This window comes from Dipodomys spectabilis, unplaced genomic scaffold, assembly GCF_019054845.1.
Source record: "Dipodomys spectabilis isolate Male_0828 unplaced genomic scaffold, ASM1905484v1 ptg000191l, whole genome shotgun sequence".
NCBI lineage: Eukaryota > Metazoa > Chordata > Mammalia > Rodentia > Heteromyidae > Dipodomys > Dipodomys spectabilis.
This window is the reverse complement of record NW_024870868.1, coordinates 972,689-989,127: the sequence shown is the minus strand read 5'-3', so window position 1 is coordinate 989,127 and position 16,439 is coordinate 972,689. Positions and strand designations below refer to the sequence as shown.

At 34.9% G+C, this 16,439-nt stretch overlaps 1 pseudogene; it reads left to right on the top strand.

The window, feature by feature from the left end:
- The first annotated feature begins 5,821 nt into the window (after window positions 1-5,821).
- LOC122121624 lies at window positions 5,822-5,921 on the top strand (annotated as a pseudogene).
- The last annotated feature ends 10,518 nt before the right edge of the window (window positions 5,922-16,439 follow it).

The following is a 16,439-nucleotide window of genomic DNA, read 5'->3' as shown; positions in this document are numbered from 1 at the left end:
TAATATTGACCCATTCATGAAGTGAGCCTTCTAGGCCCGAAGTTCAAATCACAGAACTGCCCATTAAACCATTAGATGTGAACTTGTATGGTTTGTGAAATTTTCCTTAAAGAACGGTGATATTGATGAAAGCACCCTAATTTCAATGACAGCTTGTGGAACAGAGCTATGTGCTGAGTCTTCACAGGGTGCAGTGTGCTGAGTCCTGCATTGGGTGCTAAGTCTTTCACAAGATGCTGTGTGCTGAGTCCTGCAAAGAGTGACATGTACTGTGTCCTTCACAGGGTGGATTCTTACATCGTGTCCTTGTAAGGGATCCACAAGTGAGATGATTATGCAGACAAGAATATTGAGTCTCAGATATGCTCCCATGGCAAGTATAAAATTATGTATTACTGAAGACTAGTGAGTTGTCTTCTGTGGACAAATGTTTTCTTTTTTTCTGTCATGATCCTTGAACTCGGGTTCAAGGTGCTGACCCTTACCTCTAGGGCTCATGGCTAGCACTTCACCACTTGGAACCATGGACCACCTTGCCACAGAAGCCAAGCCCAAGGGGTCAGTAGCTGGTCTGTCATCCCACCTTCTCAGGAACCTGAAATCTGAAGATCTGGGTTCCAAAATATCCCAGACACAAAAGGTCCCATGAGACTATTATCTCCAATTCACCACTAAGAACCTGAAGTGGAAGCAGGGTGCTTTCCTTATGCTGGTAATCCTAGCTACTCAGGAGAATGAGATCTGAGGATCATGGTTCAAATCAAGCCTTGGCAGGAAAGTCTTTGAGACACTTAGCTCCAATGAACCACCAGAAAACCTGAAGTGGCGCTGTGGCTCAAGTGGTAGAGCACAAGACTTGAGCTGAAGAACTCAAGGAAAGCACCCAGGCCCAGACTTCAACTCCTACAACTGACAACAACAACAACAAGACAGAAAACACTAACAAATCTGAGGTAGAGGTCTGGGAAAGTGCATTAGGGATAGAGTGTTTTGCATCTATGAAACCCTAGGCTTGATTTGTCAGGACCATATCATTAGGAAAAACCCTGAAGTGGCTGTGGCTCCAGTGGGAGAAGGCTATCCTTCTACAAGAGAAACTAGGTACAGTGCTCAGGTCCTGAGTTCAAGCTCCAGGACTCATGTATGTGTGTGCGTGCACACATACCCCCACCCTCCCACCCCCACACAAACACACACACTCACAGACCAGAAGTGATGTTGTTACACAAAATGGAAAAGCACTGGGCTTCTGCACTGTGCTCCTGCTCAGCTCAAAGGCCTTGTGATCAAAACCTAGCCACCCAAGGCCCAACAAGAAGAGGTCAAAGGTTTCAAAACATGATGAGCTTCACCAGCCCTAGATGACAGGAAGCTTTGTGATATCCAACATGTGCTTGGATTTCCCAAACCTAGGAGAGGCATCATAGGCCCATCATTGCTCCAATGAAACATTTCATTAGATTCAGTGCCCTAGTTGTCTGCCAGAAGTACTCCTGAGTTATATTGAGCACTTTATCTGAACACAAAAACATAGTCTCACAAAGGCAGGATAAGTGCACATAACTTTATCTGCCATGGAAAGTGGCACAAATGAAAACTTGTTGTTAAAACAGAGCACTGGGGAGAGAGATAGCTTGGGGTACAAAGAGACCCTTTTCTCCTGACCTTCAGAGCACGCCCACATTCATCCTACTAACTGGCTCAGGTGGAATTGTTTGTTACCAAGCTGTACAGGAGTGAGGCCTTTTGTCTGCCTGTCCACACAATGTGAGAGACTTCTTCCAGCAGGCCTGGGAAGCAGAGAAGCCCTCAGGTTACACTGGGAATAGTGATAAGTTCCCGGGAACATGCACTGTCTTGAAAGAAGTCTCTGTGTTATGAAATTATTGTATTGAATACAAATTTCCTAACTTGGTGCCATTCATCATAGCTATTCTATAGCTTCACCTATAGGAATACATCCATACATAGACAATGACATGTAAGTACAGGATCTTTTTGAGGGGGCAGGTCCTGAGGTTGCACTATTAGCCTAGGCATTGTCCCTGAGCTCCTTTTGCTCAAGGGTAGTACATGAAGCTTGAGTCATAGCCTCAATTCTGTTTTTTTTGTGATCTCTTAGAAGTAACAGTGTCATAGACTTTCCTACACTGGCTGGATTCAAGCTAAGATACTCTCCATCTCAGCATCCTAAGGAGGTGGGATTACAATCAGCAGCCATTGACATATTCTTTCCTTTCTTATTCATTTTTTAATCTGGACAATCTGACTTCTTAGCAGGGTCATTCCAATGGTTTGAATTAATAAGTAAACTACCCAATGTTTATTATAGTTGCTTTCTCTCCTCATCTTCTTCTCTGGTCATAGGTTTGAGGCCAAACGTGAGAAATGAGTGTCACAGTATTTTGGAGCAAATATCCACAGGATATGCCAATTCTGTCACTTAGCATTGAGCTAGAATTTACTGTCTCAGGATGAGAGGACCGAAATCTGGAGTGATCCTCATACTGTCTGCATTGCTCCTTTTGCCTATGAAATGATCTAATCATTATGAGTGTTTTGTGTCTCCAACTTTAAGTATCTAGAACACACTAGAAGCATCTTTGTGTTTCTGTTTTTCTGTAGTACCTCTCGAGATTTAGACTAAGGATTTGTGTGAAGCAGCTCCTCTGCGAATCCCTGAGAAAAGCCACTTGAAGCCTCTTCAGGAGATCGCCATTCAAAGCCAGCTGAGCAGGAAACTCGGTGAGACACTTATCTACAATAAACCACCAGTGAACCAGAAGTGGAGCAGTGGCCCAGAGGGTAGAGCTCCAGCTTTGAGAGAGAAAGCTGAGCAGGACGTACAAGCCAGACCATGCAGGAAAGCCTGGGAGTTGATTATGTCCAATTAACGACCAGATAGCTCTTCAATTACTTTCTGTTGGCATGTTGCATGGGCCTAGGTGAGAAGTCTTGCCCCTGTTATCTGATGATACAGGTAATTGGGACCTGAGATCCTAGGACCCATGGGTCCTACAGAAGAGAAGTATTTTTTAGACATCATATCAGCAAAATTTGGGCATAATCACTGGAGTGCTTCAGAAATATGGAGAAAAACAGTTTGGGACCAGCGAGTTAAAACAATAAACAGAGCAGCAGAATAAAATCCCATATAGATTAGAGGAAAACAACACTCATTTTTTGCTATGTGAATTCAGAAGGCCATGTACACTTAGAAGGTATCACAAGTTTGTACCTAAAATATTGCATTGATACATTTTATATTCTGATATATATTCTAAACCTAATTATTTATATTCTAATTGTATTGATTGGAATAAATATCAATTTATTTGTCAAATTATCAAATAATTCTAGTAACTTTCGTAGTGTGAAATATAAAATCATCACATATAAATGTAAAATATATAACTATATATAATATAATGAAAAGGCTCATGTTTTGCATTGTTCTGTTGTGGTTAGGGTATCAAAGGCAACTCTGTTTTAAAGTATTATTCCATTATCTCTACCTCAGTGTTTGGTAGAGTTAAACCTAAAGCTTTACCATTTGTAGATTTACAGCCTGGATGCAAGAGGAAACACTGTGGTTAAAACATTAGCAATTTAGGGAGGTTGAGCTTTTCTTCATGTGTCTATTGGCCATTCTTCTTTCTTCTTCAAAGAAGTTTCTCTTTAAGTCTTTAGCCCACTTATTTATTGGACAGTTGTTTCTTTGAGGATTTGTTGTTGGGGATTTAATTTTTTGAGTTCCAAGTATATTTTAGATATGAGACCCGTGTCCGTTGTATGGCTAGTGAAGATCTTCTCACAATCCGTGGGTTTTATATTGATCTTGCTAGCTATGTCCTTTGCCATGCAGAAGCTCTGCAACTTCATGCAATCCCATTTGTCCAACCTTTCTTTGATTTGTTGTGTTTCCGGGTCTCTATTAAGAAAATTTCGGCCTGCGCCAAGGAGACCTAGGGTTTCTCCTATTCCATCTTGTAATGTTTTCAGAGTGTCTGCTTTGACTCCGAAGTCTTTGATCCATTTGGAGTTGATTCTGGTGTAGGGTGATAATGCAAATCAAGACAACATTGAGATACCACCTCACCCCAGTTAGAATGGCAAAAATGAAGAACTCTAATAACAACAGATGCTGGAGGGGATGTGGACAGAAAAGAATCTTACTGCATTGTTGGTGGGAGTGTAAACCTGTTCAACCACTTCTCAAAAATCTTCACATACAGCTCCCCTATGACCCAGCAATCCCACTTTTGGGCATTTACCCAAATGTTTACAAACAAGACCACACTATAGCTATCAGCACACCTATGTTTATTGCAGAATTATTTACCATAGCTAAGATATGGAACCAATCCAGATGCCCCTCAGTACATGAATGGATCAAGAAAATGTGGTATATATACACAATGGAATTCTATGCCTCCATCAGAAAGAATGGCATTACCCCATTTGTTAGGAAATGGAAAGACTTGGAAAAAATTATATTAAGTGAAGTAAGCCAGGCCCAAAGAAACCTAGGTCCCATGGTTTCTCTTATTTGCAATATCTAGTATATGTATGAGTCAAGCAGAAAAGATCAGATAATGTGATGTTAGGAAAATGAATCCTTAGATATGTATTTAAATGTTTTTTTTCTTTCATGCATTTGTTTCTAACGCACTTATAAGATTATCTTTTTGTTGCTTTGTATGTCCCTCCCCCACATTATAACCCCTGCTTTCACTATATTTGATGTCGGTATAATTTGTGAAGGAGAAGGGGAAAAACAAGTCGTTTAAGGATACAGGTGGACCTGTTGCAACAATGAGAAGTACAAGTTGTCATGTTGAAAACGAGCTTTATAACTTTGTTTGGGAGGAGGATTGGGTGGGGGTCGGGGGGAGGCTGGGAAGGGATGTGAAGGGTAACAAAGGAGGAGGTTGCAATACTTGATAAAAAATGTACTCATTATCTTGCCCATGTAATGTTACCCCTCTGTACATTTTGTTCACAATAAAAATAATAATAAAAATAAAAATAATAAAAAAACATTACCAATTTAAGGCCTAATAATGAAGAGAAATATATGGACTTCTCTTGCAACTATGAAAATATTTGGTGATAAAATGGCAGTAGTGTAAGTTCCTGCCTTTTTGGAAGGTAGACAGGCCAAGACATTAGGTAATCATGAATATGAACAATTTTTCACTTTCTTGGTTTTAGCTACATTTGAAATGGTAGGTATCATAAACAATCATATTTTGATAAAATGCCTTCTAGTATGAACAGTTCTGGCTGAACTGTTCATCTCTCTAATGATCCCTTGTAACTAAGATTAGATTTGTTCCACTAATACAATCTATGCTGTCAGAGTAAGATATTCTGGTTGGTCTATTCCTACATGGAAGAAGGGTCAAGGGTCAGGTAGGCATTTGTGCCAGTAAGACCTCATTTGGGAAAATCTCAGCTCCATATGTTTAGAAGTAGCTCTTAAACAAGGCTTACTTTGAATCCATTGGCTCCACAGATCTAACACAGTTGGATAAATAAGTACTTGAAAAAGCGGTCTCCTTTGGACTTAGCTATTAATACTTGAAAGTCTGATCAAATTCTAAGTGAAAAAGACTTAAAATAGTCATTGACAAAAAAATTGCAAATGTGAGCAATCAACTGAACAACATATTTTTTTCAACTATTCACAGAATTTTAGGGAAATAAGATTAATAGCATTTTTAGGAACAATAAGGTTTCCTTGTTACAAATAGGCACCTAAGCATATAAGCCTGTATAAATATTTCATCATTAGCTACTAAAATTTACAGGATACTACATTCTTCAGCAGCTTGTATACCAAAATTACAACAATACAGAGATTAACATGGCACTTGTACAAGGATGATATGAAAATTTGTGAATTATTCAAAATTTTTCATTCTTCAGATGCAAGAAATGAAAAACAGCTATTAAAAAGTTGATTACAAAATTACAAGTGTAACAACACACCTAATTCATATAATTAAAAGTTACTTTGACATCAGTGTATTAAATTTTCACCTTAGAAAAGCCTTTACATAGCATAACCTTTACACAACTTTTGAAATTAGACAACATTGTTGTTTTATCCCAAAGAAATATAATACTAAAAGGACCTAGGGGAAAAAAAAGGAATCTTAAACTGTTTCTGTATGGAATGCAATCTGAAAGGACACATTAATGAACCTATATGTTATAAAACAATGTAGAATTTAATGTATTATATCTAGGAGAGAATAAAATAGATTATGGACACTATACAAACATAGAATATAGAATATTTTAAAATATAATTTTTCAGACAAACACCGGAAATATCTTTAGTTTCTATACTACTCATTTCAACAGATAAGTTAAAATTATTTCCGATCAACAAAATCACAAACTCTGCATAAATCATTATAGATGTATACAAAAACTCTTGAATACATTTTGACATCAAAAGCAGACAATTCACTTTGAAGAACTCCACAGAATCCATGAATTGTTACTATAAGATGTTGTTATTTGGATTGTGAAAATATGTTGTATTGACAAAAAGGAATTAATGACATTTTTGAAATTTAAGAAAATTAACCGAATCATTAGGATTTAGGAGAACAATTTGTACAGCCTTCCACAACTTCAAAGAGGTAGTGATACATACTTATCCTTTTGGTAATATCAAATGCAGTTTCTTCCAAGTGGTTCTTCAGACCTGGTTTGACATATTGGTTCAACAGTTCCAGTGTATTTTTGCTATCTCAATTACCAGCAGCAAGATGCAAGGGGGTCAAAAAGCGTTTAGTTTGGGCATTGGTATCTGCATCATGAAGAAGAAAGAAGCCACTCTGGTATTATTACACGTATATGCACTGTGCAGGGGTGTCCAGCCATCTACAGTTATTGCATGTGCCCCTTGAGCCACCAACTCACGGACAATGTCTAAGTGTCCACTGTAGGCTTCCCGATGAAGAGGCGTATACTCATCGTCATCCCTAGTATTCACATGAGTAGCCTTTTTGGAAAGTATTCTCTGCACTGTAGTAAGCTGGTTATTTTCAGCAGCCCAAAGAAGAAATTTGCTTGGATCCTTCTCCATTTTTTTTCTTGCAATTTTTATCATCCCTCACATTTTCATCTTGTTCCTCATCTTCATTAGAATTGCCTAACCAGATACATTGAGTGCCAGTGGAAATGAGGTGTCCATGTATTTCCCTAATAGTTCATGTTGGTTGAACTGGTCAGAAATATCTGGTGAATTCTCTGCGTATGTTTTTTCACCATGATTTATTTTCTTTTTCCATTTTTACTATTCGAAATTATTCTAACTGGAGATTAGGGAATAAATGGAGAGCAGAGGAAAGATGTTCCTCCATATTCAAAGGTACAGACTGAAAATGAGGACCAGTGATGTCCTCATGTGCAACTTATTCTAGGAATGAGAAAATGTGAAATAATGCCTCCTATATAAATGATTTGGGAAATGGCAGTGCAGAAAGTGAAATGATGCAAGCCAAAATATAAAACAATATAAATTAGGATAATTATGGAGCAATCATATTATCTATGAGAGCCATGAAAGACAGAGATGAGCTATCCACAAAATCCATGCCTCTGATCAATTTATAGAACAAGCAGAAATTTTTTTTAAAAAAAAGATGGAAATAGAATTTATGTATTTACTTGAAATTAGTAAATACCTTTTTAATAGCCTACATAAGAATCTAAATCCTTGATAGCACTAGTAACAGATCTGACTGAAATCAGTTGAATCACACTTTTCCTGTACAATGAAGGAATAGGTACAGGCTAGGAAAGCAGCTAGAAAAGGCAGGCTGATTGTATCTGTGAGAAAACTTTGTGGAAACTGGTATTGAGGATTACTTACTGGTGACCCACTTGCACTGGAAGCATGATTCTGACCTCTTGCTTGCTGATTCTGAACTATTGCTTTGATCATTATATTCTCCAAAAAGAAAAAGTCAGAATTGATAACAAAGGACTACTAATACAGTTTGACTTTTCATTAAGCATATTCAATCATCAAAATCACACGAAGACAATAGACAGGCCTATTTTTTTTAGATGAAAACAAGTGTCTTTAAAAAAACAAGGAATTTAAGTAGTCTTCCAAAGGACTTCCATTTTACTTACTGCATTATACATTTTTCCTAATGTTGAGTAACAATAAATAATGGATCTATTAGAAAGCTCTTAAAGCTCGTCTGTTCAATACTGAGTTCTCTTACACTATATTATGGTATTTTTTTGTATGGTCTTAGGAAGAAATTTACTTTACTAACTTGAATTTGTGACAGGACAATATCATGACTGTACATCTTTCTTCTATACTCTCAGTTTTACATTATTATCTAAATATGTGCATTAAAAAAGTATAGAGGAAAAAGTAGAAGCCACACTGGTGGATCATGGCTTTAATCCTAGCTAATCAGAAAGAAGAAATCGGAGAATTGTGGTTTGAAACCAGACCAAGAAAAAAAAGTCCATTAGATCTTGATTTGAAAGTAACCAGCAAAAGCTAGAAATGGAGCTATGGAGCTAGAAATGGAGCTATGGTACAAGCAGTGAATGCTAGCCTTGAGAAAACTAAAACAAAAAATTGACAAATTCTGAGACAGAGCCAGGCCCTGACTTCAAGCTCTAGTATTAGCATCAAACTAATTAATTAATTAATCAATTAAAAATAAATTAAGTGGTCACATGTGGAGAAAATGCTCAGGGATATCACCCAGGCTCTTATTTCAAAAACTACAATCTACCGAAAAAATCTATTTAAATAATACCTGTGTAAATAGAGTATTTTCATCACCCAAATGCACATCCATGCTCAGTTATTTTTGCAAGGTAACTCTGTTATGTCTGGAGTACCACATAACATTATCACTTAAGTAGAAAGTATTGAAACATGGGTTCACTGTATCTCTCTAATGGATTTTTCTCCCCACAAATACTCAAATCTTACAATTATTCCAATTCTTTGAAGTCTTAGCTTTTTTCTTTAACATCCATAATATTAAAGTTTGAATTTAGTGTCTTGTGTCTCCTAAATGGGTGTTCTTACCAGTTTGTCATGCCCCCAGCCCTAAATTATCCAGATTAATTTTCAGATAGAATCTGGCTTCCTACTTGTGTATGATCATGGGCTCAGTCCACTTGATGTTATTCTTCCTGGAATTTAGATTAACAGGTGTCTGGCATTGTGTACAGATCTTTATGTCCAGTCTGGGCTTTAACCACTATCCTCACAACAGTAGACTCCCATATAGTCAGGTTTTTCATAAGCTTACCATAGCTGATTTTTTAAATAAATCTTTGCATTTCCTGCAGGTTCTTGAGTACTGAATTAATTTGTGTTTTCTTTGGGTTCGTTTGTTTCATTTGAATATATGTATTCAGTGGTTCCTCATTTTTCATTTGGTTTCTTTCACTCAAGTTCTTACCTAAAGTGCTGAGAAACCAATTCTTCTTTCTCAAGATAGTCAAGCTGAACTTTATTTATTCCAAACCAATTTCAGTAATATTTAAACATCTTCATATCTAGGAATGGTACACAAATGCTTATCACTGAGAAGGGTCTTTTTATTTTCACAGCATCTTTGGCATTCACAGACTTATCATGAATTATACAAATATAATAAAACTCAGATGCTTGCCAGGAGGAGAAAAACCTATTACTAATTGATTGACAGAGGTTTCCCTTCCCGTGAATGAAATACGCTGCTTGATGCAGGATTTCACAGAATCATATTGCTAGGGAGAGCCTAAAAAATCAGGTAACACTACAGAGTTGAGGGAGATTACTTGACCTCCTGAATAATTTACTTTTATGTCAAATAAAAGCAGGCTTCCAAAAAGAGAGTAGACTTTAGAGAAACATGATGAGTTGTATGTAAATAGGTGCTTAGCTGACTTTGTTGATTGGTGAACTAATACAAGGAAATAAAGTACAGCAGGGTAAAAAAATAAAGAACTCTGCATTGAAATAATCATTTCTGTGTGTGTGTGCATGCACATATGTGCGTGTACACACACACGCATGTGCATTGCTCATGCATGCATTATTCATTGCTGAGGCTTGAGAGTGCCTAGACTCTATCCCAAAGCTTCTGGTCAAGGAGAGTGGTCTACCACTTAAGCCACTACTCCACTTATGGTTTTTTGGAGATAATCACATGTATTGTCATGATTGAACTGGCTTTGAACAGTGGTCTTCAGATCTCAGCCTCCCGAGTAGCTAGCTAAACTGATTCAGTCTCTGAGTAGCTTGTTAAAATGCTGTCTGTACTCTATGCTTCACTGCTGTTTTATACTTTTCCTGAGGTAATCACAAGTCTAAGTCATATATGTCTAATTGTTTAAAAATATTTACTGCTTGGCACCAGCGCTCCCAACTGTACTCTTAACTACTTAGGAGACTTGAGAACAGAACCCAGGCCACATTTTAGTGGACTTCCTTAATCTATAACTGGGTGCATTGGATCATTTCCACCATCTTGCACTATCTAGAGACTAAAATTGGAAGGACTGCAGGATCAAGGCCAGCCATGGTAGATAGTGCAACTCTGATGCCTTTGATGATGGGAAGGCTAAAAGGACAGATCAGGTGCATGTTCTTGTGGAAAGGGAACCCCTACCCTAAAATTAACAACTGATATGATGCCTGCCTAGCAAGAACAATACACCAAGTTGAAATCCCCACCAAAATAAGTATATACCTTAACATCCAAAAACATATAGCATCTGTTCTTTGCTCTAATATAATCTTTATCTGATTATCATATGATATGGCAGAATAGTTTCTTCGTTAAACTTATGATATATTTAAAAGGACCTAGAAAATTCTTCCTCTCTTCTTAAGTGCAAACGAATGGCAAATTGCCTCATTTGTTACATATTTGACTACCACTAAAAATTCTTCTAATGACTATTATAGTAATATATACTGATTTATTACTTTACTGTGTAACAGTTTTTAAACTTTTTGCTTCTCTGTTGAAGTTTAAGTATTTAAATTGTATCATCAAAATATATTCCTTGTGTACTTGGGGCAGTTCTTTACTAAGTTTTTAACCAATGGGTTCTAAGAATTTTTGTTATTGTTAAAATATTGTAAAGAGGGGTTACAATTACATGGGCAAGACAATGAGTACATTTCTTATCAAGCATTGTTGCCTCCTCCTTTGTTTCCACTTCCCATCCGTCCCCATCCCCTCCTCTCCCCCCCAACCCAATCCTCCGCCCCTCCACAGCCAAAGTTGTAAAGTTTGTTTTTCGACATAACCTCTTGTACATCTCATTGTTGCAATGGGCCCACCTGTATCCCTATTTAAATTATTTGTTTTTTCCCTTCCCCTCCAAAAATTATACCAACAGCAAATACAGTGAAAGCAAGGGTTATACCGTGGGGGAGGGACATATAAAACAACAAAGAAATAATGTCATAAATATGTTGGAAATAATCGCATGAAAGAAAAAAAATTTGAATACTTATCTTGAGGTTCATTTCATCTAACATGAACTTATCTGACCTTTCCTAATTGACTCAGACAAATACTAGTTATTGCAAATAAGGGAAAACATGGAACCTATGTTTCTTTGGGCCTGGCTTAATTAAGTCAATATGATTTTTTCAAGTGTTTCCATTTCCTAAAAAATGGGGCAATGTCATTTTTTCTGATGGAGGAAGAGCATTCCATCTACGAATTCTTAATTGGTATATTCTTTGGTTTATTTTTAATTTCAATTTAATTTTATTGTAAAGGTAATTTACTTAGGGGTTACATTTTCATAAGTAAGATAATGAGTACATTCCTTATGGGGGGAACATTGTTATCTCCTCCATCAATTTTTTTGTACACTCATACAACTACTGATGCTTTTGCAATTGCTATTGATCAATGGGTACTTTTTCTTTCTTTGTTCATGCATTTTTATTATAAATTGATATACAGAAGGTTTACATTTACTTGTCACCTAAAGAGTACACTTCATTTTATTTTCTAAATTTCAAATTTTGAACTTAATTACTTATTTTCTTTTGTTTCATTAGGGTAATTCTTTTTTCAGAGCTGTAGGATTAGTTAATTTAATTGCATGATTTTCACACATGTAAATTAATCAGACACATATATTTTGCTTTTAAAATATTTAACATGTGAATAGATAAAATTATTTTCTTAATTTTACATGGTTGGTGAATTTAAATAAATTTATTTTCTTATAGTTCTAAACATATTTTTCCAGGTAACAAATACTAGCTGTATTTTCAAGAAACACATACTTTATTAAGAAAGGCTTCATTATCTGGTCACTTTTTGAAAATTTACTTTCTTGTACTTGAATTAAAAAAGTTTGAGCTGGGCATGGTGATTTGTGGCTTCATTTTCTAGCTATAGGAGGAACTGCAAATAGGTGTGTAATTCAGGAGAGCCTGGGAAACTATGAGACCTTATTCTAAAAATATCCATAGTGAAATGATTAGAGATATAGCCATCAATAGCAAGATATGGAGCACGCACCTGGATATCATATTCTAAATCTTGAGTTAAAACACCAGTAACCTCAATCTTTTGTCAAAATAAAACGATACATGTTTCAAAATGTTTATTACTTAAAACATGTTTGCAAAGGTTTTCATGTGTTCTATTTCTTAATTTTCAATTTACTTATTCTATAAGAATCCAAGTATATTGTCTTTTATTTCTCCTAAACTTTTAAATAGTATGAGCAATATTATTATTTCATATATTAACCTTCTTTAATATTTGTGATAAATTCCTCGGTTTAATATAATAATATCAGTATTCTAAATGTGTGTACGTGGGGTGTGTGTGTGTGTGTGTGTGTGTGTGTGTGTGTGTGGTTGTGTGTGTGTGTATGTGTGTGTGCTTTGTGTGTACTTTGTAATGATGGGGGGGGGTCAGATCCATGGTTTCACATATGCTAGGCCAAGGTTTTTGCACTGCACTATACTGTCTAGTTGTAATGTAGTGTTTTAAATTATGACTTTTAAATTTTCATTACTAGTGATTTTTCAAAATTATATATGATAAAATGTGATCCATATTCTATCCACGTTAGCAAATTTTACTGTTATTTAGAATATTTCTACTGCCTTTCCACTTTCAAACCCTTGTGTTTGTTATTGATAAAGGTTTTACTTTGCTTCTTTTCTCTCTTCATTTTGCCATTAGACTTACTTATTCTTTCTCTTATTTCTTTGGAAAATAATTATCATATTCCTATTACAATTTCTTTACATTGTAAGAGGTCTATACAATGCTTTATTTTTTATTTTATTTTTCCAATCTTCTCTGACTCTCAGCCCACACTATTAGGTGGATTAAAAAGAAACTTGTTTCAGGACAGTTGATTATTTTCCTGCTTCTCTTCTCTGTCGTCTTTCTGTCTTTTGAAACAAAATACTAATGGCATACAGCTCCTATATGGTCCATCATTCTGTCCCCTCTCACTGTCCTCTGTAGTACAGCTCTCAAGTCGTTATCATTCAGGTATATTATGCTGTAGTGTTATCTAAATTTTAACTCATTCCTAAATTAATTTTAGTGGCTTCAAGCATTCTCTAAAGACATTTTTCTATATATAATCTCTGGGGCCTTGTGTTTTCACAAGGTGCAAAATATGAGTGACTATCAAACATCTAGATAACTGTGTTATTGGATATTGGTCCACCTGCTCAATAAACTCACATGTAAGTTCAAGGAATACAGATCATTCAGAACAATCTTGTAAAATGGTGTAGCTTGAGACCTCATACTAGATTTGAATCTTATTACCATGTTTAGTAGTGAGGACAAAATAGCTCTACTATAAGAACAGACACCCAGAAGAATGTAACAGATTTATTAAAAATAAATTCTTAGTTTTATGGTCAAAAGATTTTTAAAAGGATGCCATGAACTTTATCAAATAAAAATAGAATTTTAAATAGGTGTATTGGCACTATTGCTTCTCTACATTTAAAGAATGATCTTGGACTACTACCTTAAACATTATACAAAAATTTAAAATAAAAAATGATTATCAAACTAAATGTGAGATATAAAAACTGATAATATGTAAATGTAAAAATTCATGGCATTGGATCAGTAAAGGTTTCTAAACATTTGAAATGGAAAACATTAGTGGCTAAAGAAAAGCAAGAATAAATGGGTTAATATCAACTGATGACCTTTCATAATTCTATGAAAAAAGTGAAAACATATCCAACGGATAGAGGGCACATATTTGTTAATGCTACAATGTTAATTCGACATTGATCTTGAGTCTTAACTACTTTTATATCTTCTAATTACATATAAATTTTTTCCTAAACAGGTTATTTCTTTAAAGAACATATGTAAATTAATGGTCAATAAGAAGAGCAAATGAATTAAACTCCTCTTTAGTATCTAAGAAAAAATAAAAATAAAACTCATTTCTATGACCATAATATAAAAAGATGACAGAAAATATAGTAATGCATTTGCGGAGAAATTGATATACTCTAGATAGCAGAATGATTTGTATAATACTGCAATCAATATTGCAAGCAAGTTTTCAAGTCTTCTAAAGGTCAAATAGAATTGTATATGATCCAGCCATTACACTTCTATGTATTAGTAAAGAGAAGTAAAAAACTTATTTGGACAGGGAATGTAGTTCTTTGACAGTGCACTTGAATAGTATGTGTGAGAATCTGGAAATAATGCCCAAAACAAATTTTGAAAAGACACACTATAAAGAATATATGGAGGACAAATTCCTGTAACTTAATTTTGTATCTATTTTAATGTCTGTTCTAAAATTTACAGCATTTGTTTTTTTATTTTATTTTATTTTTATTTTTGTGAACATACTGTACAGAGGGGTTACAATTACATGGGCAAGATAATGAGTACATTTCCTATCAAGCATTGTAGCATCCTCCTGTTTTTACCCTTCACATCCCTTCCCAGCCTCCCCCACCCCCCACCCAATCCTTCCCCCCTCACCAAAGTTGTAAAGTTCGTTTTTGACTTGAGAGCTTGTACTTCTCATTGCTGCAACGGGTCCACCTGTGTCCTTATTTAAACGACTCGTTTTTCCCCTTCCCCTCCACAAATTATACCGACATCAAATACAGTGAAAGCAGGGGTTATACTGTGGGGGAGGGACATACAAAGCAACAATCTTATAAATGCGTTACAAACAAATGCATGAAAAAAAGATTTAATACATATCTTAGGGTTCAATAAAATTATAGCATTTCTATTTGAAGAAATGCAAGTTTGTGAAAATTAGGCTTGGAAAACCTCTGATTGTACCATTCACTTCCAAAGCACTAAAATGTATACAATAAAAGGAGATAAATATATTACATGTGAATTTCATGTCAGTAAAATATATATATATATATATATATATATATATAGTTAAAAATAATTCACACAAATTGCAGAATACCTAAAAAGATGTTTTCGTTGTTGGCTAAAAATTCCTTGTAAATTACAGTTTTAAAACTAAGATATGATTCTGTTTATTTTGTTTATTTTGGTATTTTTTTTAGTTTATACAGAGATAACTCAATCAAAAAGTGTATGTGATGACTGGAATATCTAGGAATTATGCATCACTTATAAGTAATTGATAACATTTTCTGGAAGAAACTTTTAGCAAATGACAGAAGACTTAGGTCTATGCATGTACGTTTTACGAAAGCCATGTTACTTGCTCAATCCAATTGCTTTCCTCTTCTTTGCTAGAAAAAAGTATTCTCAAGATAAGAGCCAATAGCAGTGAAAAGAAACAAAATACACAATCATCTTGATTTATTTGTGAAAATAACAAACGAAATAAAACAATTCCAATTAAGGAACTCCAATATTAGTATCTATGAAGATGTTCCTGAATGCCAATATCCATTGAATTTTTGGAATTTTAATTTCTACTAACATATGAAAACTCGAACAAGAAAACAAATATAGTCTTAGAGCAAAACAGCCTTGGAATAATTTTCTTAATTGTTTTGAAATTACAAAAGAATTGATACCAATAAAATGATCCTTTCCTATGGAAATATTTTAAAATGTTTATCTCTTATTATAATTCAAATAACAAACAAGAGAAATTTTATATAATCATTGCAAATATCATTTTATTACTATCATAAAATAGAATAAATGACAAGACCCAATATATTATCATTATTATTAATTCCTAAACATTACCTAAATATCTTAAGCAATCTAAATAGTCATGTCTATAACATAGAGGTAAATATTCTATACTTTTTTTTTAAATAGAAGATTTTTTTATTGTGAAAATACTGTACAGAGTGGTTACAATTAAATAGGGATGCAGGTGGACCCATTGCAACAATGAGATATACAAGTCGTTATGTCGAAAACGAACTTTATTCTATAATTGTTACT